This window comes from Hibiscus syriacus, unplaced genomic scaffold (genome assembly GCF_006381635.1).
Source record: "Hibiscus syriacus cultivar Baekdansim isolate YM2019G1 unplaced genomic scaffold, ASM638163v2 tig00008706_pilon, whole genome shotgun sequence".
Taxonomy (NCBI): Eukaryota; Viridiplantae; Streptophyta; class Magnoliopsida; order Malvales; family Malvaceae; genus Hibiscus; species Hibiscus syriacus.
In genome coordinates, this window is record NW_024062173.1 from 60,809 (window position 1) to 88,109 (window position 27,301).

The 27,301-nt window shown below is 35.8% G+C and overlaps 3 pseudogenes; 2 read left to right on the plus strand and 1 right to left on the minus strand.

Annotated features, from left to right (window-relative positions):
• Positions 1 to 21: 21 nt before the first annotated feature.
• On the minus strand, positions 22 to 1,427 carry LOC120202377 (annotated as a pseudogene).
• A 1,162-nt stretch (positions 1,428 to 2,589) lies between these two features.
• On the plus strand, positions 2,590 to 4,001 carry LOC120202378 (annotated as a pseudogene).
• A 1,594-nt stretch (positions 4,002 to 5,595) lies between these two features.
• On the plus strand, positions 5,596 to 27,007 carry LOC120202412 (annotated as a pseudogene).
• Positions 27,008 to 27,301: the final 294 nt, after the last annotated feature.

The following is a 27,301-nucleotide window of genomic DNA, read 5'->3' on the forward strand; positions in this document are numbered from 1 at the left end:
AAAGCTGTTTAATTCAAGTTTTGTTAAGGTATGGGTGGGATGGCTTGGTCTAGTGAAGTTTGAGGGATTATAGTTTCAGCCATTGTTCTCCATATATAAATTTCATGTCCAGAAATGGTTTTGCTTCCTCAAAGTTTAATTTCTTTGACCATGGAACCCGCCCGGTTGTATTTGCTCCTCCTCCTCGGCATTGGTATTCCCTGAATAATACAGTCATTCATATGCAAAAAAAAAAAAATGAAGTATATATCAGGTTTCTGCATTCAACTCAGATGATAAAGCAATTTATCAAACCATTTTAGGAAGGGGGATTATACTTTTGCCTTGAAGGGTCGTTCCAGTCAGTCCATCCAGCAGGATTTATGATATTGTCAAAGTAACAGTTAGAATAGATGACTCTTGAATAATTTCCCCAAGCTCTTCCCAAGTAAATCCTACCAGTTCCATTGATTTTGCAGTTTGCAATTAAAACCCTGTATCATCACGGTGAGCCGCAATTGCACCATTCCTCACCGCAGTGGACTTGATCCCACAATCCTGTTTCAAAGAATCTAGCCATGCTTATCATAGTTATCAATGAATACATGGATCTCGAAAGCAAAGTAAATATTTTACTTGATATAGAGATATCGATTTACCGAAGATGAAGTCAACCTGACTCGAATGTGGGACTGGTAGAAGTAATGTGATCCGGTTTCATCCAAGTGTCCTGTGTCCCAACAACCTTGACCTTGTAGAACATTGCCGTGTCACCTGAAAGCTTGCATTCCAGGTTCTACAGGAGTTTGTATTACAGTATTCTGCAACACAAGTAATCGGATAATGCCCAAAACGAGTTGATCTATAAGTTGAAATGAGCTTTTTCACTGATTTTTAGGAATCAAAAGAGAATGATAATCACCTCAAATGTGATATCAGTTGCACAAAAGTAATCGGATAAAACGGTGACAGATGCTGATCTGTAAGTTCCCAGGCTAATTCCATTGTTATCTTTATCGGATGCTTTGTCGCCCCAAGAAATTATGGTGTTGGACATTTGACCGGCGTTCCCAACAAATGATATATATGGCTTGATCTTCGGGACAGTTACTTTCTCCCTGCAAAAATGATCAAAATTAGCTGAAAAAAAGTGACAGAACAGAGGAGAACAGGCATTCCCATGAATGTCAACTGTCGATGCAGGCTGTCAGTTATACATACAAGTAAGTTCCAGGAAGAATAAAAATCTTAACTCTCCTCATATTATTCTCCGGAACCATATCTATTGCTCCTTGAACTGTCACGGAATCCGCTCCACCATTCTTGTTAACCACGATAACTCGGCTTCGATTACGATTAACCCTCGAATCACTCAACTTTATTTGATGTTCATCCACTTCTATGTCATCCCAACCGATGAATTTCTTCACATGCACTTCATTAGTCATCGAAAAACCGACTCGATAACTGAAAGCAACCACAACCATAACAAGGAGAAACAGCAGCCGTAGACCATAGCTTAAGATTCTGTCAAAACTTTGGCAATCGAAAAAACAGAAACCGAGACGATCCCATGTTTTGTTCAGTGACTAGACTTTATATTGTCGTTGAAGTGCAGGAGTTTACATACACAGTGTCTGAAGTTGAAAGAATGTGAAAGAGGTGAGAGTAATAAATAAAAGGAGCGTAAAGGAGAGAGTGTGTACTAACCAGTAGCAAGAAGATTAAAGCTTGCAAGAATCATTTGAAGAACCGAAATAAAATTTAAATTTGATCTTAATAGAACAAAGTACAAAGAGAGGGGTTGACAGCTGTAAACAATGGCAAAAAAAACAATTCAGAATCAAGAAGGATGTTCATGAGAGATTTCTGCATGGCCAAAATGAAAAGGGAAAAAAAACCAGTTAAAAAAGGAGTCTTTAAAATTAGTTAATTGGGAGTTTGTCGTTTGAACATGGGGATGGTGGTTTCTTTGATGAGTAGTTGATAGTAACTGTGAAGCGAAAAACAGCAGTTTTATGCATCATTTAGCCGAGAAGGAAAACACTAATGATATATAAAGCAGCCTCTTTTCATGATGAGAGTTCTTCAATTCCCATGATTCAAACTGATTAAATTAGTAGCATTGTTTTTTCCTTTGGCAAGCTGCTATAGGATTTGCACCTACTTAAATTTTCATACATACTAATTGGTTCAACTAGACGAGAGATTAAATAATATTAAAAGTGTGAATTTACATTATGAATAATATAAATTAAATTATAAAAAATATTACATTATTTAATTTGAATTAGGTTAAAGTACACAAATGGTCCTTCGACTATAGAGTACTGCTTTATTAAATCCCTCGACTATCAAAAGTTACAAAAAGATCATCCGACTATTAAAAGTTACAAAATGATTATCTGACTATTCATTATTTTCTAAACTCATCCTTTTATGTTAGAAAATTGACAGTTGTAACTTCCTTTCAACCACTTGATATCATAAAAGTTACAACTGCCAATTTTTCATCATAAAAGTATGAGTTAACGATAGCGATATCATAAAAGTTACAAAATGATATCAGTGAGAAAGTGGCAAGATCTTTCGGATAACACTGGTAGTTAACAATGGCGATATCATCGATCTCTTCCTTATTCTCCCCCACTTACTTTCAACCACTTGAAGCTCAGCAGCAACTCACTTGAACTTCCACAATCACCCACCAAGCTTTTTGCTGTCCCCCGAATCTTTGGAAGAGACACCCCAGGTTTGAAAATTTTCCGTCCTTTTAAGAAATTTTTAGAACTTTGAACTTTAGATTTAAGCCTTTGGTTTCTTAGAAATAATGGGAACAGAAAAGATAAGTCTTTTGTCTTAATGGGGTTGAGTTCTTTTGGTTCTGCAGGCAGGAAGTTCTGAGGTTCCCAGTTCTTCATAAGTTGCAGAAGCTGAAAAGGTACATTTCGAGCTGTTTTTGTGTTTTGTAAAACCTGTGCATGTTAGTTATGGAGAAAACCTGGTTATTTAGCATCTTGTTCGTTTTTATTGTGGCAGGCAGCGCCTAAGCAGAAGATAAGAATTATTAAGCTCAGGTCATACTGGGTGCCCTTGATCGAGGACTCTTGCAAGCAGATACTGGATGCAGCACGGACCACCAATGCGAAGACCATGGGTCCGGTGCCCTTACCGACCAAGAAGAGGATCTATTGTCACACCCCCACATTTTTTAATTTAAAAATTAAAAATTAATTTAGTTAATTTAGGGACTAAATTGCAAGTTTTCGAAGTTTGTAGCTCTGTTTTGAATTTGTAGGAAGTTCATAGACTTAATGCTGAATATTTCCCTTTTTGGTCGGTAGAGAAAATAAAATAAAATATGAAAGTGTGGCTAAGGGGCTTCAACCACTGTTCATCAGTATGACTACCATCACCCTACCATTTACGTTAAGTCACTATTTGTGATATGTTTAATTTAATATTACTTTTATCGTTTAAAACTTAGGTCATAACACCAAAAAAAAATCCTCAATTTCCTAAACCCCAAATCCCTAGTTATTCCTCGTTGCCTCTCCAATCCTCCACCGCCTGGCCGTCGTTCAATGCACTATCACCCTCATCCGATTTGTCATCGATCGACAACCAATACTCTTTTAACCTCGCTTCAAAAATCGACTCCGTTCGTCGTGGGAAGCTCGCCAAAGCATCGTTGAAACCCCCCGTCACCTCAGTTGTTCCTTGATTCTGGTCGCCTCGGTCATCGGCTTATCACACTGCCACTGTAGCTAGACTCACCGTCTCTGTGCGCTCGAAACCCAACTGGTGGATCGCGTAATCGTTGCCTTCTTCGCCGTTTGCTATAGGGGTAAGTTTTCGAATGATTTTCGGTGATTTTGGAGAATTTTTGTTGTGATTTTGGGTGGATATTGGATTAATTTGAGTGTGTAGATGAACCGAGAATGATCAGACCGTCAAAACGCCCCCTGTCGCCGTCGCACGCGCCTCCACATGTCGACAGTGCGCCTGGGGCTCCTCCGTAGGTCCAATCAGACCGCACCAAATCAAGCTGAGTTAACTCACTGAGTCAACCCGATTGAGTCAAACAAAGTCAACTCGTTGACTTTGACTGACTATTGACTTGACCGATGACTTTGACCAGTGTTGACTTTAACCAAAAAGTCAAATTTTTTAAAAAGACTTATTTTATGTTTAATGACGTCCCGAGTTCAAATCCGAAGTCCATTTTGTCAATTTCGAATCCGAAAGCCTTTAAATTGACCTTCAAACCCAAGCATACATATGTACTTAAGTTTTTTTTATTTAAGAATAATTAAATTAAGATTAATGACTGATCTAAGATATTGTTATTTGAAGGTACACGAGACTCCGCTGACTTTTCGACAGCTCGACTCAGCTCCTCTCGATCCTTTCGACCCCGCGAACCAGTGGTTACTCGTATGACCCATGAACCTTATGAATAATTAGATTAAAATTTCAATTATCATACGAAAGAAGAAAGAGGGTCGACCAATTATGAGCGATCCATCCCCTTTTCAGTCAATTGGTTGGAAGTATTTATAGTGGCCTTCGGAGTGTAAACTAATTGTAGAATCATCGTTGCTATTCGTGAGTCGGTTGGCTAGGTCGATCTAATTGTCAGACTTTGAATTCTGTTATGATACATCACGTGGGCTTGCCAAAAACATTGTTTATGCATAGTAATTTACTAAAAGTCTGTTTTAAGAGGATGTAGGCTAGTGGGAGAGGAAGAGGTTTCTGAAAGTCATTTGCGAAGGTATAACAAATTATTCTCTATAATATAACATAATATTATAAAATGACTTAGCCAGAAATTTGTAATTGAGATATAATGACTCTTTCTTGATTTATTTTGGCGTTTTCTACTTGTGGACAAATAGATTAGATATGCCGTTGTCGGTTAATCCTTCCTAATTTGGACAGAACTCAATTAATTATTATTTTCAAGTAAATAAATTCTTGGTCTCCTAATTGCCTTATATTCAAACGATGCCTAAGTGGGTATTTATGGTTCCATCAATATCTTGCATATTCAACCTACACTTGCATCAGTTTACTATTATTGTCCTTTTATATTTACTTAATTTAGGGGGTCCTTCAGCTTGAACAAATATTTTGAAAATCAAGTGATTGTCGTCATAAAATTAGTCCAAGAAAGTGGGTTCCCTCTTTAATCAAAGTCCAATAACAAATTCACTAATAGCATAAATAGCCTCTAAAGTTGATCTAATTTCTATTTTATTATTTATCTGGTATAAATACAAAGTAGTATTTATTTAAAAATAACTCTCAATCACTTGAGATTGAACGTTCATATCTCTGATATTTGTGGTACTTAAATCCGGAACTTCAAAAAATAACGATAACTCGCTTACCACCTAGAATTTTTGGTTCATTAAAACATGTCAAAAGTTTTACTCAAACCTTAAATTTTTTGAAAAAAGTAAAATTGAACTTTCAAAATGAATATTTGAGAATTTTAGGTAGACCTGCTAAACTTTTTCGCCAAGTTTCGTTACTGGCCTATATTAATCCGGTTTCTGTTCATTTGTGTTATAATGGTTACTTCTATATTTTAATAATGGCCTATATTAAAAAATTGGATCCGATTTTGATCTTTAAAAATCCAGTTTCTCCTTGGTCATTGAATGGTATTCCTCAGTAACAATGGAGCTTCAATTTCCCTCCTGGCAATAGCAGTTAAAATAGCAAGGAAAGTGAAAACCTTATATTCAGACACCCAGCAGCTGCCACCAGGGCCATGGAAATTACCCTTGATTGGTAACCTGCACAAACTGGTTGGCTCACTACCACATCGTATCATGAGAGACCTTGCCAATAAACATGGACCACTGATGCACCTTCAGCTCGGTCAGACTTCCAACATCGTCGTTTCTTCGCCGGAAACCGCCAAGGAAGCCTTGATAACACATGGTACAATCTTTTCTCAAAGACCCTATATGATTGCTATACATACGATTACTTATGGTTCCAGGGATATTGCCATGGCACCCTACGGCAACTATTGGAGACGAGCTTTTTACTGCGAAAAGAGTCAAGTCATTCGAATCAATCAGACAAAAGGAAGTGTCGGATCTCGTTAAATACATATCATCTAATCAAGGGTCGCCGATCAACCTTAGCAAGAAAATATTTGGCTTAACATACGGGATCACATCAAGAGCAGCATTCGGTAGTAAATAAAATGATAAAGATTCCTACTCATCGATTGTAGAGGAAATGGTAAAACTGGCTTCTGGGTTTAGTATCGCAGACATGTACCCTACTTTCAAAGTGCTTAGACTGATGAGTGGAATGAGCTAAGATATTTCAATTCATCATCGATGAACATAGAGAGAGATTGAAGAGAGGAAAAATAGGTGACGAAGGAGAAGAAGCCAGGAAAGTCCTTATTGCTGTTCTTTTAAAAATCCAACAACTTGGTGAGCTCGAACTTCCCCTCTCCAATAACGACATCAAAGCAATCATTTGGGTTAGTATGTTTGTTTTTTGTTGTTGTTGTTTTAGATTAGAATCTTCCATATTTTATGTTCTGGGTTTAGAACTAATGTTTGCTCATAAATTGTCAGGATATTTTCAGTGGAGGGAGCGAGACATCATCAACAATTGTCGATTGGGCCATGTCTGAGATGATGAAGAATCCAAGGGTGCTACAAAAGGCACAAAACGAGGTAAGAAGCGTCTGTAATGGAAAAGGAGATGTGGATGAAGCCAATATACAAGAACTGAAATACTTGACATTAGTAATCAAAGAAACCTTAAGGCTACACCCTTCATTCCCTCTTTTTATTCCAAAAGAAAGTACAGAGAATTGCGAAATTAATGGATATCAGATACCTGCAAAGACAAGGGTCATCATCAACGCATGGGCTATTTCAAGAGATCCCAACTATTGGAATGATCCGGAAATGTTTTATCCTGAAAGGTTCTTGAATAGTTCGAATGATTACAAAGGAACAAATTTAGAGTTCATCCCATTCGGTGCAGGAAGAAGGATCTGCCCGGCATATTGTATGCAATTCCCAACATTGAGCTGCCTTTGGCTAAATTGCTTTACCATTTTGATTGGAAGCTTCCTAATGGAATGGAGCATGAAATTCTAGACATGACTGAAGCCTTTGGTGTAACAGTAAAAAGGAAAGACGATTTAATCTTAGTTCCAACCATGCATAAGTCATGTATAGGATGATTAATACTTTTCTTCCAACCGTAAACTGTTTGTGGAAATAAAGATGTTTTTATTGTATTGTGGCAATAAAAACATAGGAATTATGTTTCAGTTGTATTCCTATATATCATAGTTGAAATAGATTTTATTGATGTGTATATTTCTTTAGTTTTTGAACGATTAGTTCTGCAGGAGAATGCTACCACAGGTGCAATGTGAATTTTGTTGTTACCATGTTCGACGTGAGTTAAATAATGTTATAGATAGGATGGGCATGGGTTGGGTTTGGGCAACCCGACCCGACCTGAAAATTTTACATCCTTCACCCGACCCGAAAAATATATACCCTTCAACCGACCCGAATCCGATCCGACTTTTTGAGATAAAATTCGAACCCGATCTGAAATAATAAAAAATATTATTTTTATTCAATAAAAACAGTGATTTAATTGAAAAAATAATATATAGAGGGGTATTATTGTAATTATTCCTAAAAATATAAGGTAAAATTATATATTTTTTGGGTCTGGTCGGATATTTTCACCATAAACCCGAATCCGACCCAACCCGAATATTACCTTTAAAAAACCCGACCCGATCGGGTCGGAACCCGTCGGGTTCGGCTCCCATACCCATCCCTAGTTATAGATCTATTGACAACTTTAAATTAAGATAAATAAATAAAAAAAATATTTTTCAACTCAACTCCAAAAATGTTAAATTTATTTTTTATTAGGTTAAATTATTACAAAATAGTATCTATTCTATTTACTTTCAACTATTTGATAATAAATACTTAATTTTTCTTGTAGTTGTTTGTGTTCGAACTCGTGGCTTCTGAAAACAACAATGATTCTTTTAATTACTGAGGTAATTTAGTTTATACTGATAAATTAATAAAAAATTTAATTTCGTGTTAATAAAAGAATATATGTTGTAAATTTGTATTTGATATTGAAGCTTTGAATAACAGATAATAAACTAACAGTTGCGTATGATAAAAAAATCAAAATCAAAATCAAAATCATGTCTAAATGCACCGCTTGTTTAGTCAGCGCATAAAATCAAAGCCCTGGGAAGCCGCCGCAAATTAATGAAGCAAACCCCACCGGCAGGATAAGGTTGGACGGGAGAATGAAAAGGGAATGAGAATCTGCCTTCACACTTGTGAGACATACTTCAATTCATTTAATTAATAACTTTGAAAATCAAACAAGTGGTTTAAATATTTATTTATTTATTTACAATTTTATAACATGGAATTCTTTATTATTTTTATTGAAGTATTTAAATCTCGACCTATATACTCCATTTTTAGCTTCAAACCGCTGTATATAAACTGGATTTCCTCCGACGAGAACTCAAACCATTTCAACTTCATGGAGCTTCAATTTCCATGTGTTCCCCTTCTCTTTACCATCGGCTTCTTGTTCATAACTGTAAGAATCTTAAAAATATCAGCAAAAGCAAATAGAAAAAACCTCAACAAGCTTCCTCCGGGTCCTTGGAAACTACCTCTCATAGGTAACCTGCTCCAGCTGATGACTTCTTCCCCCCATCATACCCTAAGAGATTTATCCAACAAATATGGACCCCTGATGCACCTCCAGCTCGGAGAAGTCCCCACCATCGTAGTCTCGTCGGCGAAAATCGCCGAAGAGGTTCTGAAAACCAACGATATCGTCTTCTCCCATCGGCCTCGCGTGCTCGCCTGCGAAGTAATGTCATACAATCGTAAAGGAATCATCTTTACACCACATGGAAAGTATTGGAAACAGATGAGAAAAATCTGCACGATGGAGCTTTTGAGTCCGAGTCGAGTTCATTCGTTCCGATCGATCCGAACACAAGAGGTGACGGATTTCGTTAAATCCATAGCTTCGAATCAAGGGTCTGCAGTCAATCTTAGCGACAAGATTTTCTCGCTGTCGTACGGGATAACCGAGAGGGCTGCTTTTGGGAAGAAAAGCAAAGGGCAAGAGGAGTTTATGAGGATCATCAAAGAAATAGCGAAGCTGTCGGGTGCTTTCTGTTTAGCTGATATGTATCCATCAAGTGAAGTGCTTAAATTGATAAGTGGGACGAGGATTAAAGTGGATAAACTACATCGGGATTCGGATAAGATCCTTGAGAACATTGTTAATGAGCATAAAGAGAAGATAAACAAGGGAGATCATCATGAAGCATATTTGGTTGATGTTCTCCTTCAGCTTCAACAGCGAGGTGACCTTGAGTTTCCTTTGGGAAATGAAAGCATTAAAGCTGTCATGAAGGTTAGCGTTCAACTCTACTTTCCAAAGCACCATAAATCTTACTCTATTACTTTTAATAATTAAAGGTTGAATTATGGTTTAGTCCGTCTACTATGCTGAAATTGGGATCTAATTCCTCTATTTCAATTTGGTTCCTCTACTTCTTTTTTATTAGTAGTTATGGATTAATAACACCATTAGTTATTACCGTTAAAAATGATATATATATATATAAAGTCGAGAAACCGAAAATTTTTAATAGAGGTACGAACCACCTTACCTCAGTGGTTAAAAGAATCATTATTGTTCCTAGAGGTCACGAATTCGAGCACCAACGACTACAACAAGATGATTGAACGTTCATTGTCAAATGATTGAGAGTATTTAGAACAAATACTACTTTGTAATCATATTAGCTTAATAAAAAAAATTAATTGAGGGATTAAATCATGAAATTTCAATATAATACAGGGACTAAAACTAAAGTTATTAAGTTCAAAAGTAACTTGGCAAATTTTAAGCCTCAGTAATTAAAAAATTAAAATATATTGAATTATCGTATTAGATACAATGATAAGATATTTTATATTTTAAGAAGATAATTCAGAATTGAAACTTAGAGATAGCATTATTAGTTGAGATAAGTACGAATCTCGAACATAAAACTAACACGGATCTATATATATATATATATATATATATTGACTTTATCCTTTTTGGAACAGGAGCACTGTTTTCTATATTGATTTGATAACTATAAATCCATATTTATTACATTCAAAACTAAATGCACAATGACTTAAATTGCAAATGGTAGCCCCACTAGGAACCTTTTTCCAAATCCAATCAAACTTGCATTAACTGTGTTAATATCATTTCAGGACATGTTTGGTGCGGGGAGTGAGACATCAGCCACAACAATAGAATGGGCAATGTCTGAACTACTGAGAAACCCGACACTGCTGAAACAGGCACAAAATGAAGTAAGGTCGGTGTTGGGCGAAAACGCTACATCCTTAAACGAAGACAAGATCCATGAACTGAAATTCCTAAGATTAATAGTGAAAGAAACTCTAAGGTTGCACCCTCCTGCTCTTCTGATCATAAGACAGTGTGCAGAAAACTGTGTGATAAACGGATACGACGTCGCCGCCAAAACCAAGGTCCTTATAAATGCATGGGCCATGCAGAGAGATCCCTGTTACTGGAACGATGCCGACCAGTTTCGTCCCCAAAGATTTTATGAGAACTCCATGGACTTTAGGGGAACCAACTTCGAGTATATCCCTTTCGGTGCTGGAAGAAGAATTTGTCCTGGCATTTTGTTTGCGATGCCCAGTATTGAGCTACCACTTGCGAGTTTGCTTTATCATTTTGATTGGAAGCTCCCTAACCAGATGAGGTTTGAAGATCTGGATATGACTGAATCATTTGGCATAACTGCAAGAAGAAAAAATGATTCGTTGTTAATTCCTATTCCTTATTTAAGTGTTAATTAATATCAGTAGGTATTGGATATATATATATATATATATATATATAAATTTCGATCATTAAATTTCTTAAAGATGTAGTAAAAAATATATTAAATTCAAAGAAAAATATTTATATTTATAAGCACACTTGACGAGTCAGCTGTCAAAGTTCGATGGCATCTGATATAGTTTTTGTAGTATTATTTATTTACCATGTATGAATCTATTTAACGAATCATTTCTTGAATCTTGCCTGTTGTAGATAATGATATTTAGTTTTCAAGCCCATTTAGAAAATTTGATGATCATATTTTGATGATGACGGCATTAAAGGCCTTGGAATTGTAGTTTGCAGCCTTGTTTTCTTTAGTTGTCTGTATATGATGAGTTGAAGCTCCACAGTTGCAGTGCCGTCAGCGTGTCGTAGTAGGAGGCTGCCATGACCACCCATGAGAGAATACCATCCTGATTGTGATTCAAAGAGAACTTCCAAATAACCTTTTAAGAGTACATAATTTCTAGGGAATGGGCAATGGACAGTGGAGCAGGTAAGATTTGGATGTGCTTTAACAAAGAGAATTTATAAAATAACCTGATTGTTATTCAAAGAATGCAGCAAATATTTAGGACAAAGATGGTTTGGCTTCTTTTGATTTTTTAAATTCCTTTCTGCATACTTTTCCATTGTTTTCTTAGAGTGGGGAACATCATAAATCTTAAAAAAAATCCAAAGCTTATGAAATTGGTGTAAATTAAAAAGCTAGATTTCTCATAAAAGCATGTCGGAAGATACCCTGGCTACTGCCCTGATGAAAAGGCTAGATTTTGTAGAGATCATATTATGTCAGAGTGAACATATTTTAAAGTTGCGTCCTTTTCATTTGACATAAATTTGGTTTGATTATGATCCATAAAGAGATAATAACTTTATTGTGATTCAAAGATGGTTTGGCTTGTGATTTTTTTAATTCCTTTATGCATAATTTTCTATTGTTTTTAAGTGGGGATCGTGTCATAAATCTTAAAAAATCCAAAACTTTGATGCTGAAAATCTCTACTTTAACCGATCCATTTGTGGGTAATAATATTATTTTCTTATCAAGAAAGAATAAAACGTATGCAGTATCAATTATTCCAATTAATCAATGTTCCCTACATATCAACATTAATGATTTTATTGAGATCCATATTATGTCAGAGTGAACATATTTTAAAGCTGATTCCTTTCTATTGACATAACCTTGGCAAAACAGATTTGTAGCGACGTTTCTAGACAAACGCCTCGATATCCTAATATATAGTGGCGTTTTTGTGAGAACCCCGCTAAAAACGCATACTTTAGTAGTTTATATGTTAAAAAAAAGCTACTATAGACATATATATAGTGACATTTTGTAAAAACGCCGCTAAAAATGCATACTTTAGTGGCATTTATGTAAACAACGTCGCTATATCCAGATATATAGCGGCGTCTATGTAAAAAATGCTGCTAAAAATGCGCACTTTAGTGGCATTTATGTAACAAATGTCGCTATAGCCAGATATAGTGGTGTTTTTTGTGAAAACGCCGCTAAAAATGCATACTTTGGTGGCGTTTATGTAAAAAATGGCGCTATAGCCAGATATATAGTGGCGTTTTTGTGTATACCACTAAAGTAAGCGTACTTTAGCGGCATTTATGTTAAAAACGTCGCGATAGCCCGATATATCGTGGCGTTTATGTTAAAAACACCGTTAAAAACGCAACATTAAAAGTTAAACTTTTATTTTATTCTTTGTTGAAAATTCCAAAACTCATATCTCCGTTTAGGCTCTCCTCTCTTCTCTGCAGCCAAAAAGACCCAACCCTAACGTTCAACCTTTTCAAAAACCTTAACCCATACCTCAAACCTACCGACAAACTCTTACGTCACTCCCTCATTTCCTATGACCTCATCATCACCAAGCTCTGACGCTTCTAAATGTTCGAAGAAATGAATCAAGTTCTTCACCTTCTCAAAAACAACACCCGAATAGTCCTAGATATCATTTTTTGCGATGTCATGAAGATTTATGGCTGGACGAAGTTACACGAACGTGCATTGAAGATGTTTAACTCGATTCCTCAATATCGTTACCCGAGGACAGTAAAGTCTATGAACTCGTTGTTGCTTGAGCTCATGTTAAGTCGAAAGTTTGATGAAATGAAGGAATTGTTGCCCGAGGATTCTTTTCAATGGGCTTTGTGGTGGATCGCAGTTGGCTGTAGCGGCTTCTTACAGATAACGCCGTTAATTTTTTACATATAGCGACATTTTTGGACAAATGTCGTGATATCTAAATATAGTGGCATTTTTGGGGAAACGCCTCTAAAAATATGTACTATAGTGGTGTTTATGTAAAAAAATGCCGCGATAGCTAGATATATTGTGACATTTTTCTAAAAACACTGCTAAAACTCATATTGTACTTACGTTTTATTAAAAAAGTTGTTATAAACGCATACGTAGTGGCATTATAGAATAAATGCTGCTATAGAATGACAAGAAGTGACGTTTTTGGCAAAATGTCGCGATAGAAGGATATATAGTGGCGTTTGTTATAAAAACACCGCAAAATCGTGTACATAGTGGCATTTTTCCTGTAAACGCCGTGAAAAGATAAATATATCTCCCTCTTTCTCCTACCCAATCCCTAATTCTTTTAAACATCTTCTTCCATATCTTTCGTCTTCTTCCCTAGAAACTTCTTCTTTGGTATAACATCTTCTCCGCCACACGCCATCCTTCTAGCCGTCAATCTTCTCGACTTCGTATTCTATCTAGTTGAACTTCAAGAGTTAATAATATCTCTTGACTTGGTTGATGCGTAATAAAGGTTGGTTTTTGTCATTTTTCCCTCTTTTAGATATTCAATGATCTGACTTGGTTGATGTTTTGTTTTCTCAAATGTCTGGAGTCAAAACCCTCGATCGAAAAATATGGAGCTTGATTTTACTGTCACATTTGATTCCTAGGTTTGGTTATGTATGACACTGTCTTTTTGTTATCAGTTGAATGAATTACTGATGTGGTTTCTTTTGTATCATGTTTCAGATTATTCGATTATATATATATATAAACTTATGCAATGAGTTCTTCGGAATCTTTGGAACAAATATGTTCATTTGTTTTATTAACAACGCTGAGACACCTTGAAAAGCAGCTGCTTGAAATGCCACTCAATGGGTTCAAATATGTGCATTTTTTATAAAGGAGAAAAATTGTCTTTCTTTTTTCCACCGCTGTATTTTGGATATGGTTGTAGACTGGCCATCCTTTGTTCTTGGCAACTTCTGGGTTCAGCTTGATGGTTTGCATTTTTTTTATTTTTGTCCTTGGTGCTTAATTTGTGAGTGGTAGGCTTCGAGTTTTGTTCTTCGGTAGTAAATGATAGAGAACTATTTCGAGCCCCTTTGGGCATATGAGATTTAGTGTTTCTCAAACATATAGAACCATGTTTTTAACAACAATTATATATCCTTTTCTCTCTATTGGCTTTTCACTAGTGACAAAGGAAGTGAAAAATGAAGATTGAGCATCTAACTATGCTAAGATTGAGCTATAAGTCCCACCTAACTTCAAATGGAGCACTATTTCCATGTAAATTAGGTGTCTAATGGCCCTGAAGATTTTATGTCTCTAAGGCTCATTTCAAACTCTGCCATGGCTCAATAAGAAGATTTTTATTTACCTTTTGTGCTTGCATGTTCTTACACTGTTATTTTGTGAGAAAGCAGTCATGGAAGTTGAGACGATGGTATGAGTTGAAGAATGGCAACAGTAGGCGTTTGGATTTAGATACAGGAAAATAAGAAAGTGAAAGAGGAAAGCACTGAAGATATTTTTTATTGTAAATGACTTCTATGAATTACAAACTAAACTTGGGTATTTTATAGCCCAATTATAATAATCTAATAACAACTCAAAACAGATTTAACAAACTAACAACTAATTACAATTTATTTCTAACATTCTCCCTACTTTCTCAATCTTCTTGAGCTTTAGAACTTGACTCGTTCAACATTCTCCACTTGGTTGGTTCAACATTCTCCAAACTGTTATTTTGTTCTTTCCGAAATTCTTTCAAAATTCATTTTCCCTTAACTAGGCGGTCTATCGAGAATCGAAAATATTATTCTTTCTTTCGTTCTACTTACTCACCTTCCTTTTCTTTTTCTAAAAGAAAAATTTTCATCCAGAATTTCATCAAAACTTTTTTTTCTTCTTTAGGACTATACCTCTTCTCACTTATTGGAAGCAAGACAGTTAAGCTTCGAGCTCCCGGATGCAATCTGAAGCTTCTCTTGGGCAAGAAAACACCGTATTTTGTCTGGTTAAGGAAGGAAAAGTTGTTAAACTCTTAACCCTCCCCAGAGATTTTTTGTCATGAACACTTGACTGTGAAGCTTTCAAGTCTCATGTTACCTTGTGTGGAAGCAGCAGACCATGAAGAAATTACAACAAAGAGTTCTTGATCAAACAAACCAGTAATGCCCAAATGGAGTAAGAAACTAATACTCATAACTCGGCAAATCACAAGTCTCGCTCAACCAATTGATGCCAAACTCAAAACAATTACGAGAGAATAAACCAAGTGCAGTCGTGAAACAAAGCAATCAAATATCAATGTGAACTAAACTGAAAAAAATCTGATACTTAAAAAATAGCAGCACTATTCTGTGTAGCATACCCTTCTATACTCTCATGATCAACATTGACTTCCAGTAGCAATTAGAAATTGTTGCTTCCTTGGGGGGAATTGTGCAAACAACCAAGACAAATAGACGAGCCTCTTGAATCATTGGAAGCTTTATTTTAAGCGGCTCAGAGTCCCAAAATGGACCAAGATGGGATATAACGGAGGGAGAAGAAAAGCATCTCTTTGTAGAAAACAATCAAGAAGATGGTAGGCACAAACTATTAAGATAACACTTAAGACAAATTCATGGTGAAATTGCAGCAATCGTGAAAAAAAAACAGAAAAGAACATCCTCCGAGAGCACATGAGATGGAATCATCAAAGGCATGAACACATATATGAATCAACGATCGCCATAGACAATTGATTGATGGGGCAGTAACGGAAACAATAGACATCGGCACACCAAGGAATGAACGATCACAACAAACAAATGGAGATACAATGGACACGATGAACAGACAAGACAATGATAGATCTGAATAAGAGAGCAATTTGTAACAGTGACGGCGAAGGCATCAACAACAACAAGAGCTGCAATGGCGACATCAACTAGCATCAGATGAAGGCGAAAGAAAAGAAAACGATGAAGTTTCAGATTTAGATCGGCGAGAGAATGGTAGATGAATATGATCATTAACGGCGACGGAAGCAATCACAAAGGCATCAAGACCGTTTGGCCTCTGATACCATGTGAGAAAGCAGTCATGGAAGTTGAAACGATGGTATGAGTTGAAGAATGGCAACTGTAGGCATTTGGATTTAGATACAGGAAAATAAGAAAGTGAAAGAGGAAAGCACTGAAGATATTTTTTTATTGTAAATGACTTCTATGAATTACAAACTAAACTTGGGTATTTTATAGCCCAATTATAACAATCTAATAACAACTCAAAACAGATTTAACAAACTAACAACTAATTACAATTTATTTCTAACATATTTGGTTGGTTCTTAGCCCCTGAAACTATTTAGAAACAATAGAAGTTATCTCTTTACCACTATGTCTACCTACTAAGTTGTGTTATCATTGTATTTGTTGTTAGGTATTTATTTCTCAGTAGTTTTCTTCTCTTTGAATGCACTTATGTGCATTTTGAACTTGATATAGAAATTTGTACATTGATATCTTGATGGCTTAGTCTTGCTTGCTTAGTCCTAGTCCGACTGTATAATCTCCTAATCACATTGTAAGGAAAATATACTTGGGAAGATTATATAGATGCATGTAACATTGTATTTCTCTGTCGGAGAACAAAGCTGGTGAGGCTTTGTCAATTCCAAACATCTTATCCGGATTATTGGGCCAGACCCTTTCAATCAATTTCGAGGTTGCATTTCTCTGTAATTTCAGAAGTTGCATAGGAAAATATGAAATTCTGATTTTACACTGTAACTTGTATTGTTGGATTGTGTTACTCCCCTATATTTTTATCATTTCTCCCTGCAACTGCTCATATTTGGATATCTTGTTAAAGTCTATTTGAAGATTTTATAATCTTTGGTCAAAATTCTCACTCATTGCAGGACTTGACTGTTGGAAAATAAAACCTTCCTTTTGACAGTGGGATGTCAATGATACTGCAATTTTGTCGTTGCATACAAACTGTGTCAAAATAGAACAAAATGTTTTCCTTCAATATATTAATTAATAGTAATATTTTCACTAAAATTGTTATTTGTTTATTACAGATATCATGCCCAGGAGAAGATTAAGTGGTTTGCGGATTGTTCGAGCTTCTTAAGAGGAGGAAAAAACAAATAATGAGGAATCAACTGGTGTTGGCTCTTTGGAAGTTCTGATTATTGTTGAAGAAGCTGTAGAAATTGAAGGTAATGTTCGACACTTTCTTTAATTGCTGGCTCATTTGAAAACTTACATTGAATTATTTCTTATATAGTTGAAAATGGTCGAACACGCAAGACTAGAAAACGTACAACATTGAAGGAATTATACCAACTTCATCCTAGGAACCGTGTGAAAGTTTCAAGAAACAATGTCAGTCAACCTATTGGCCCAAAAGCACGTCTTCTATCCGATTACATAGGCATGGTTGCACGTAATGCTAATCTTTTACCAATCAATTATGAGTCTTGGCATGAAATGCCAAATGTAACAAAAATCAGGCTTTGGATTTTGTTAAGGTAATAATGTTATTATAATAGATAATCCATAACAGTTCAATAGTAATTTATATTTACTTTGAACACTTATGTAATTTGTAGGATAAATTTTCTTTAGAAGTCTCAGATGATTATTTGAAGCAAGCATTAGAGAAGAAATGGAGAGATCACAAGAATTCTTTAAAAAAAGAAATACTTCAAGAATTATCTCAATCTTGAAGAGAAGCTGCAAATTGTCCCACCTGGAATGCTCAGGTATCAATAGGAAGTTGCAATCAGGTTTTGGAGTTCAAAGAAAGGACAAATATGATGTATTTTTCAAAAATAATATAATGTCATTATAATATTAACCTTATAAGTACACATTTAAAATTGTAGGATCGAGAGCATGTTGGTGTTGCTAGCAGACAACAACAAAAGTTTACTCACATAGCTGGATCGAAGAGCTTTGCCTGTATAGCTAATGATGAGGTATTATTGATTATTCACAAAGTGATTTATAGTTGGTAGCACATAACAACGAAAATTATTTATATTATTAATTAATTTTTTGCAAGACTTAATTTTTATTCTACATTGTAGGAAAATACGTCTGGTTGTAAAGTTAGACGAATAAAGCTCTTCGACATGACAGATACAAAAAAGATGTCACTCTTATGATTGATGAAATTGGATAAATTATGGTACATTTATTGGACATAAGATTTGAATTATGTTATAATTATATCGATAGTATGACATTATTATTTAAAATAATTATTGAATTGATTATTAGGAAAAATTGAGGGATAAAAGGGCGGAGTATGGAGCTACAACTTCAAGTCATGGTATTGTTAATACGGATGCCATTGAAAATCAAGTTATTAATGAAGTTTTGGGTCCTGAAAGATATGGTCGGGTTCGTTGTCAATGATCATTCGTTACTCCAACCAAATATTTTGGATTCAATTCATCTCAGTACATGTCATCACAGAGTCAGTCTTCCCAATTAGAAGTTAGTCGTTTAAAACAACAGTTGGTTGAAATGGATCAAAAAGTTGCTCAAAGGAAAGTCGAAAATGAAGCAAGGTAAATAGAGAGAGAAACAACATATCAACAAAAATGTGAAGACTTTGAAAATCGACTTCAAGCTATGATGTAGATGATACGAAAAAATCAACCCCAGAGTCCACCATCTTAGGTGTTATTTTAGATATATGCTTTGTTTATTCTAGTTAACAATGTTGAACTACATTATATTTTATGTTAACGTAAACTTTGATTTATTATTATGGAGTTCAAGTTGGTTGTTATGGATGTCAAGTTTTTGGGATAATGCCACAGGTTAAAAATTTAAATTTGGGTAACAAAAGAGCAGAAAACAACATTTGGAAAATCAGTGTTAATTATCGTCATTTGTATAAAAAACGCCACTAGATACATACTCAATATCAGCGTTTTAGAAAAAAAACGCCACTAAAGTTCTAGATCTTTTGCGGCGTTTATACAAAACATTTAGCGGCGTTTTTTACAGACGCTACAAAAGAAAAGATATATATATCATAACCTTTAGTTGCGTTTGTGGAAAAAACGCCGCTAAAAATCATAACCTTTAGCGGCGCTTGTCGTCCACAAAAGCCGCTACCTTTTGCTGTGTTGGTTTTAGTGGCGTTTTTTGTGCCATTTTTTTGTTTCGCCACAAGGATTTTTAGCAGCCTTAAAAATGCCGCTAAAAACTTGTTTTGCTATAGTGTAAATTTGATTTGATTTTGATCTATGAAGGCCAGTTTCCCCTTGGTCATTGAATGCAATCCCTCATTAACAATGGACATTCAGTTTCCCACCTTGTTAACCTTGTTTTCTTCCTTCCTTTTAAATTAGTAAAGAGATTAAAAACCTTGGAGTCAAACATCCAGCAGCTGCCAGCAGGACCATGGAAATTGCCCTTGATTGGGAACCTGCATCAGCTATTTGGCTCACTTCCGCATCGTATCTTGAGAGACCTTGCCAATAAACTTGGACCACTGATGCACCTTCAGCTCGGTGAAACTTCCAACATCGTTGTTTCTTCGCAGGAAGTCGCCAAGGAAATCTTGATAACACATGGTACCATCTTTGCTGAAAGACCTCTTTTAGTTGCTGTGGATACAGTGACTTACGGCTCCAGGGATATTGCCGTGGCACCCTACGGAAATTATTGGAGACAAGCACGGAAAATTTATACCGTAGAGCTTTTAACTGCGAAGAAAGTCAAGTTATTTGAATCGATTAGACAAGAGGAAGTGTGGAATCTCGTTAAATACATATCATCTAATGAAGGATCGCCGGTCAACCTTAGCAAGAAAATCTTTAGCTTGACATATGAGATTACATCGAGAGCAGCATTCGGTAGTAAGTACAACGATAAGGATTCCTACTCATCGGTCATCGAGGAAATAGTAAAACTGGCTTCTGGATTTAGTATCGCAGACATGTACCCTTCTTCATGTTGAAATCAAACTTGATTTTTTGTGTTGGCAACACACTTGGCAAGTGATGGCAGCAGCTATATGGACAGAAGCTTCATGCAATTAAGCAAATTAAAAGAATGGATACAAGTGTTAAGTAACAACCTTTTACAATTGACAAGTAGATGATTAAGCAGCTTGAATCGTGGATGAACTTACAGCAGTTATTTGAGGCGGCAAATTTGGTGTTTAAAGAAATGTGGCAGCACAACAAGAAAACTTGATCAAGGCATCAACTAGGATGAACGTGGCAGCAACAAAAGAGATTAGCAACAAAGCAAAAATTACATGGAGCACCAATTTGGTGAGTTGGCAGCATCTAATATAATGCTTATTAATTAAGTAGATAAGTCATAGAATTAAAGATAAATACGGCATGGATTTGCACCAAACAAAGACGGTGAAATCAAGGCTACAAATATGTGTTGTAGCTTTAGTTTAGGATGTATGTATGTGAGTGAAAAGTGAGAAAAAAAATTACGAGAGATAGATTAGCAAAACTTTGAATAGTGGGATTATGTTTGTGAACTAATTGCAGCTAGTGTTTGTACTATATTTTATTTTGGTTCGTATTAATAATAGTGCGAGTTATAAAAATTATAAAGTGCCCACATCAGCTCTTCAAAAGTGCTTCGACTCATGAGTGGAATAAGCAAGAAAACTGGAGATTCTGTTTAAGAAGAATGATAAGATACTTCAATTAATCCTCGATGACCATAGAGAGATTGGAGAGAAGCAAAATAGGTGATGAAGGAGAAGAAGAAACCAGGGAAGACCTCATTACTGTTCTTTTAAAAATTCAGCAACTTGGAGAGCTCGAGCTTCCCCTCTGTAACAACGACATCAAAGCAATCATTTGGGTTAGTATGTATGTTTTTTGTTGTTGTTTTAAATCAGAAAATTCATGAAAAATTTCAGGGTGATCACCATTAATAAAATAAATAAGTAATCGAAGAAAAATCGGATTTCATGATACGTGTTCACCCTCATTAAGCAGTGGAATATTCTTATTTCAATATACAATTGAATGTTGGCATAAATGATATCTTGAGTCGGTGGCGGATCGATGTATATATTAGAGTGGGTACGTGTTTACCTTGAAATTCGAGTTCTTTTATGTTAGTTGTCGATTTTATTGAAAGTGTCAATCCTAAAATTTTATTTGTGCCTGTCTCGTAAAAAGAAAAATTCTATTATAAATATATATGTGTCCAAACTGAAAACTATTTTTGGATGTCTTGAGTAGTTATGATATATGTTTATGCTCATGTCTCATTACTTATACGTGCATTACATGTTTATGATTATGAAATGTGTGAAATATAGTAGAATAAAAGTGTGTCATTGTGTTTGCGTTATGGGAGCACCATCGTTGAGGAATTTCCAGTATCTCCTTTTTCTGAATATAAGTCTTTATTTACATTAGTGGGCATAGATATTTATAAGTCAGAGGATGCACATGAAAGATCGGAGCGAAGGAGCCACCGACGTGTGAGAAGACGTCAATCAGATCGTGTGAGAAGACGTTCCAATTGGCACTCAGATTATGTTATAGAAGGAAATGTTGCATACTGTCTTTTAACAGAAGACGGTGAGCCATCAACATATCAGGAGGCAATAAACAGCTCAGATGCTTCACTGTGGATGATGGCGATGCAAGAAGAAATCGAAGCCCTTCATAAAAATAATACATGGGACCTTGTGCCACTACCACAAGGAAGGAATCCAATTGGTAACAAATGGGTTTTCAAAATCAAGCGAAATGGTGACGATCAAGTTGAGAGATATCGTGCAAGACTGGTGGTCAAAGGATATGCTCAAAAAGAAGGTATTGATTTCAATGAAATATTTTCTCCTGTGGTTCGACTGACAACAGTTCGTGTAGTTTTGGCAATGTGTGCTACATTGAACTTACATCTAGAGCAGCTAGATGTTAAAACAGCTTTTCTTCATGGAAATATTGAAGAAGAAATTTATATGCTCCAGCCTGAAGGTTTTGAAGAAAAAGAAAAGAAGAACTTGGTTTGCAGGTTGAACAAATCTCTTTACGGTCTAAAGCAGGCGCCGAGGTGTTGGTACAAGAGATTTGATTCCTTCATTATGTGCCTTGGATACAACAGACTTAATGCATACCCTTGTGCTTATTTCAAGAGGTCTGGTGATAACGATTTTGTTATATTGCTGTTGTATGTAGATGACATGTTGGTTGCAGGACCCAACAAAGATCATATTGAAGAATTGAAGGCACAACTGGATAGGGAATTTGAAATGAAGGACTTGGGATCAGCAAACAAGATTCTAGGGATGCAAATTCACCGAGACAGAAGTAATAGGAAGATTTGGCTTTCACAAAAGAATTACTTGAAGAAAATCTTGTCACGATTCAGCATGCAAGATTGTAAGCCAATTTCTACCCCTCTTCCTATTAACTTCAAATTATCCTCCAATATGAGTCCTAGCAGTGAAGAAGAGAGGATGAAGATGTCTCGAGTACCGTATGCATCAGCAGTGGGAGGTTTGATGTTCGCTATGATATGCACAAGACCGGACATTGCACAAGCAGTGGGAGTGGTTAGTCGGTACATGGCGAATCCAGGCAAAGAGCATTGGAATACAGTAAAGAGGATCCTAATATACATCAAAGGGACCTCAAATGTTGCATTATGTTACGGAGGATCAAACTTACTAATTAATGGGTATGTAGATTCTGATTATGCATGGGATTTGGATAAAAGCAAATCTACTACAGGATATGTGTTCAAAGTTGCTGGTGGAGCTGTAAGCTGTGTTTCAAAATTGCAGTCACTTGTGGCTACGTCCACAACAGAGACAGAATATGTAGCAGCTACACAAGCCAGTAAAGAAGCAATTTGGTTGAAGATGCTATTGGAGGAGCTTGGGCACAATCAAGAGTATGTCTCTCTGTTTTGTGACAGTCAAAGCGCCTTGCATCTAGCAAGGAATCCAACATTTCATTCAAGGACTAAGCACATACGAGTTCAGTACCATTTCATTCGTGAAAAGGTGGAAGAAGGAACGGCAAATATACAGAAGATCCATACCAAAGACAACATAGCAGATTTCATGACGAAGGCGATCAACGCTGATAAATTTACCTGGTGTCGATCTTCTTGTGGCCTGTCAGAGACGTAAGCAACATGATGGTACAAGGTAGAAAGAATGGTGTGAAGATATGATTGTTCCAATCAAATCTTCAAGTGGGAGATTGTTGAAATGTCAAAGCTTGGAAAATTGGTTCAAGTTAGGCACCTAATATTGTAATGTCAAAATTAGGTGCAACAATGTCAAAATTAGGTGCAATAATGTTTGAAAATTAAATGGGTAAATTATAAACTTTAGTCACTAAACTTTAGGGTATTTATAAGATTAGTCCTTAAGTTTCAACTATAAATACCCTAGCTCATTTAGTTTCAAAACCATCCCAAAGCATTCTAGCTTTCTTCCAATACTAGAGAGATTTTAGAGAGTTTCTTCAGAGTTGTTTTCTCCTTTTTATCTAGAGAGAATTATCATTGTTTTCTCCTTGGTAGATCGAGAGAAGTTGTAATTCCTATTTTCTCATAGTGAAATTCTTCTACCGTTGCCCGTGGTTTTTACCCTATATTATTCAGGGGTTTTCCATATCTTCATTTTTATTTTTTCAAATTATCAGTTGCGATTTTGCTCTATCCGATAGCCGTCTTCCGCAACAAAAAATATGTCTCGATCCGCCACTTATTATTTACCACACAATCATAACTATAATCATAGGATACCTAGAGTCAAGAATCAAGATTTATAGCATGCAATAATACTTAATGTCACTAAGCATATCAGGTAAAGAAGAAATGGTACCTGATGTCACTAAGTCTTAGATAGCATATTTCTGTAATATATGATTACTTTGGTCATTTTTACACTCAAGGTTATTTTGTTTATTTCATCACTCAAGGACATTTTTATTTGTTTTGAATATTAAAGGTCGATTCTAAATTAAAGAATGAAAATACTACTAAATAAGAGAGTATAAATACTCAAACATCGATACTCGCTCAATAGTATCGATACTGAAGTAAGAGTATCAAATTGAATCAGGGATGCCACTACTAAAATAGAACAACTGAATCTCATGAATCATTGAGTATTAAAATTGTCTAATGTAGTTTCAATTAAAATATATTTTTAATTCTTTTATATTTATAGTTTTTGTGGACCTAAAAATAAAAGAGGAAAAATAGTCCAAACAAAAAACCAACAATGAATTTGGACAAGAGGAGGATGAACAATTGATGTGCAACTTTTCTTTGACCCGTCAGTTTTCGTGTTTGTGTTTCGGTAATGCACTAAAAATGGAAAGACATCATACGGTCGATTTTCAGGAATCAAGTTAACCAAATGCATCTATGAGAGTGGATATGCATGCTCGATTGATAGTCGTTAAAACATTGACTGAATATATGTATTCATTTAAGAAATATTTTTAAATTTAAAATTTAAAATATCCAAAAAAAAATCACAAGTCAAGTTAAAAATGTCAACATTTTGAAGCAGACTAGGCTGTTCAGACATGGCAACTAGTAGCCTCAATTATTACAATCAACCGATGGTCCTATACACTACTTCTGTCTCATTAAAAATATTTTTTTATATATTTTAAAATTGTTTCACTTAAATTGTTCTTTTAAAAAATCAACAATTTTTATTAGGTATATTTTCCTTTTTACCTTTTTCTACCCACTTAAATTGTTATTTTAATTTTTTTTAACGTATCTCTTACACAAATTTTTACTTTTTAAAATTACGTGAAAAAACAACAATAAACATAAAAATTGAGACGGAGGGAGTACTAATTTTTTGTTTTTATTGAGAAATTATTACAATCAAAATGGCCCGTACATACCCCTTTTTTGACTTAGATCCCACACAAATTGGATCCGATTTTGATCTATAAAATCCAGTTTTTCCTTGGTATTGAATGGTATCCCTCACCATAAAATTAGATTCTTTTATGTTCGTCAAAACAGTTATGCCCATAGTTTCTCTTTTTATTTTTCTTGTTGCTTCCTCTCGATTTAATTTGTTGGTCATTGAATGCTATCCCTTAGTAACAATGGAGCTTCAGTAGCAATGGAGCTTCAATTTCCCTCCTTGTTAACCTTGTTTTCTTCCTTTCTTTTCTTGGCAGTAGTAGCTAAAATAGCAAAGAAAGTGAAAACCTTGTATTCGAACACACAGCGGCTGCCCCCAGGGCCATGGAAATTACCCTTGATTGGGAACCTTCATCAGCTGGCTGGTTCAATACCACATCGTATCTTGAGAGATCTTGCCGGTAAACATGGACCACTGATGCACCTTCAGCTCGGTGAAACTTTCAACATCGTTGTTTCTTCGCGGGAAATCGCCAAGGAAGTCCTGATCACACATGGTACAACCTTTGCTCACAGACCCTATATGACTGCTATAGATACCATTACTTATGGTTACCGGGATATTGTCATGGCACCCTTCGGCAATTATTGGAGACAGGTACGCAAAATTGTACTCTAGAGCTTTTAACTGCGAAAAGAATCAAGTCATTTGAATCAATCAGACAAGAGGAAGTCTCGAATCTCGTTAAATACATATCATCTAATGAAGGGTTGCCTGTCAACTTCAGCAAGAAAATATTTGGCTTGACATATGATATCACATCAAGAGCAGCATTCGGTAGTAAGTACAACGATAGGGATTCCTACTCATCGATTGTCGAGGAGATAGTAAAACTGTCTTCCGGATTTAGTATGGCAGACATATACCCTTCTTCCAAAGTGGTTCGACTGATGAGTGGAATGAGCAAAAAACTCCACACTCTGTTTAAAAAAGAGCGATAAGATACTTCAATTCGTCATCGATGACCATAGGGAGAGACTGGAGAGAGGCAAAATAGGTGATGAAGGAGAAGAAGCCAGGGAAGACCTCATTACTGTTCTTTTAAAAATTCAGCAACTTGGACAGCTCGAACTTCCCCTCTCTGACAACGACATCAAAGCAATCATTTGGGTTAGTATGTCTGTTTTGTTGTAGTTGTTTTCGATTAGAATCTTTCATATTTTATGTTCTGTTTTTTGAACTAATGTTGCTCATAATCTCTCAGGATGTTTTCAGTGGGGGAAGTGAGACATCGTCAACAATTGTCGATTGGGCCATGTCGGAAATGATGAGGAATCCAAGGGTGCTACAAAAGGCACAAAATGAGGTAAGAAGCGTCTGTAATGGAAAAGGAGATGTGGATGAAGCCAATATTGAAGAACTAAAATACTTGGCATTAGTGATCAAAGAGACCTTAAGGTTACACCCTTCATTTCCCCTGCTTGTTCCAAGAGAAAGTAGAGAGGATTGCGAAATTAATGGATACGGGATACCTGCAAAGACAAGGGTCATCATCAACGCATGGGCTATTGCAAGAGATCCGAAGTATTGGATCGAACCGGAAACGTTTTATCCTGAAAGGTTCTTGAATAGTTCGAGTGATTATAAAGGAACAAATTTAGAGTTCATCCCATTTGGTGCAGGAAGAAGGATGTGTCCTGGCATATTGTATGCACTTCCTAACATTGAATTGCCTTTGGCTAAATTACTTTATCATTTTGATTGGAAGCTTCCTAATGGAATGGGATATGAAAATTTGGATATGACTGAGGCTTTTGGTGTAGCAGTGAGAAGGAAAGAGAATTTAATCTTAATTCCAGCCATTCATAAGCCTTGTGTATGATGGTCAATATTTTTCTTTTTTCTTCAGTGTAAACTGTTTGTGAAAATAAAGGTGATTTTATTGTATTCCTATACTGCTGCTGCATGCAACAGCCAGTTGACCGCTGTTTTTTTTATAATGGTAGCTGTATGAAGATAGATTTGAAAAGAGGCAAGAGGAAGACATCTCAAAATACCATGTAATTGCTGATTATAAGGAGGATAATGATAGTCCCAATGAACAGCAGTTACTATTACACTATCTATCACTATTTTCCCCCTGAACGCCCTCCTCTTCCCCTTCCCCATTTCTCACAGTCCCACAAC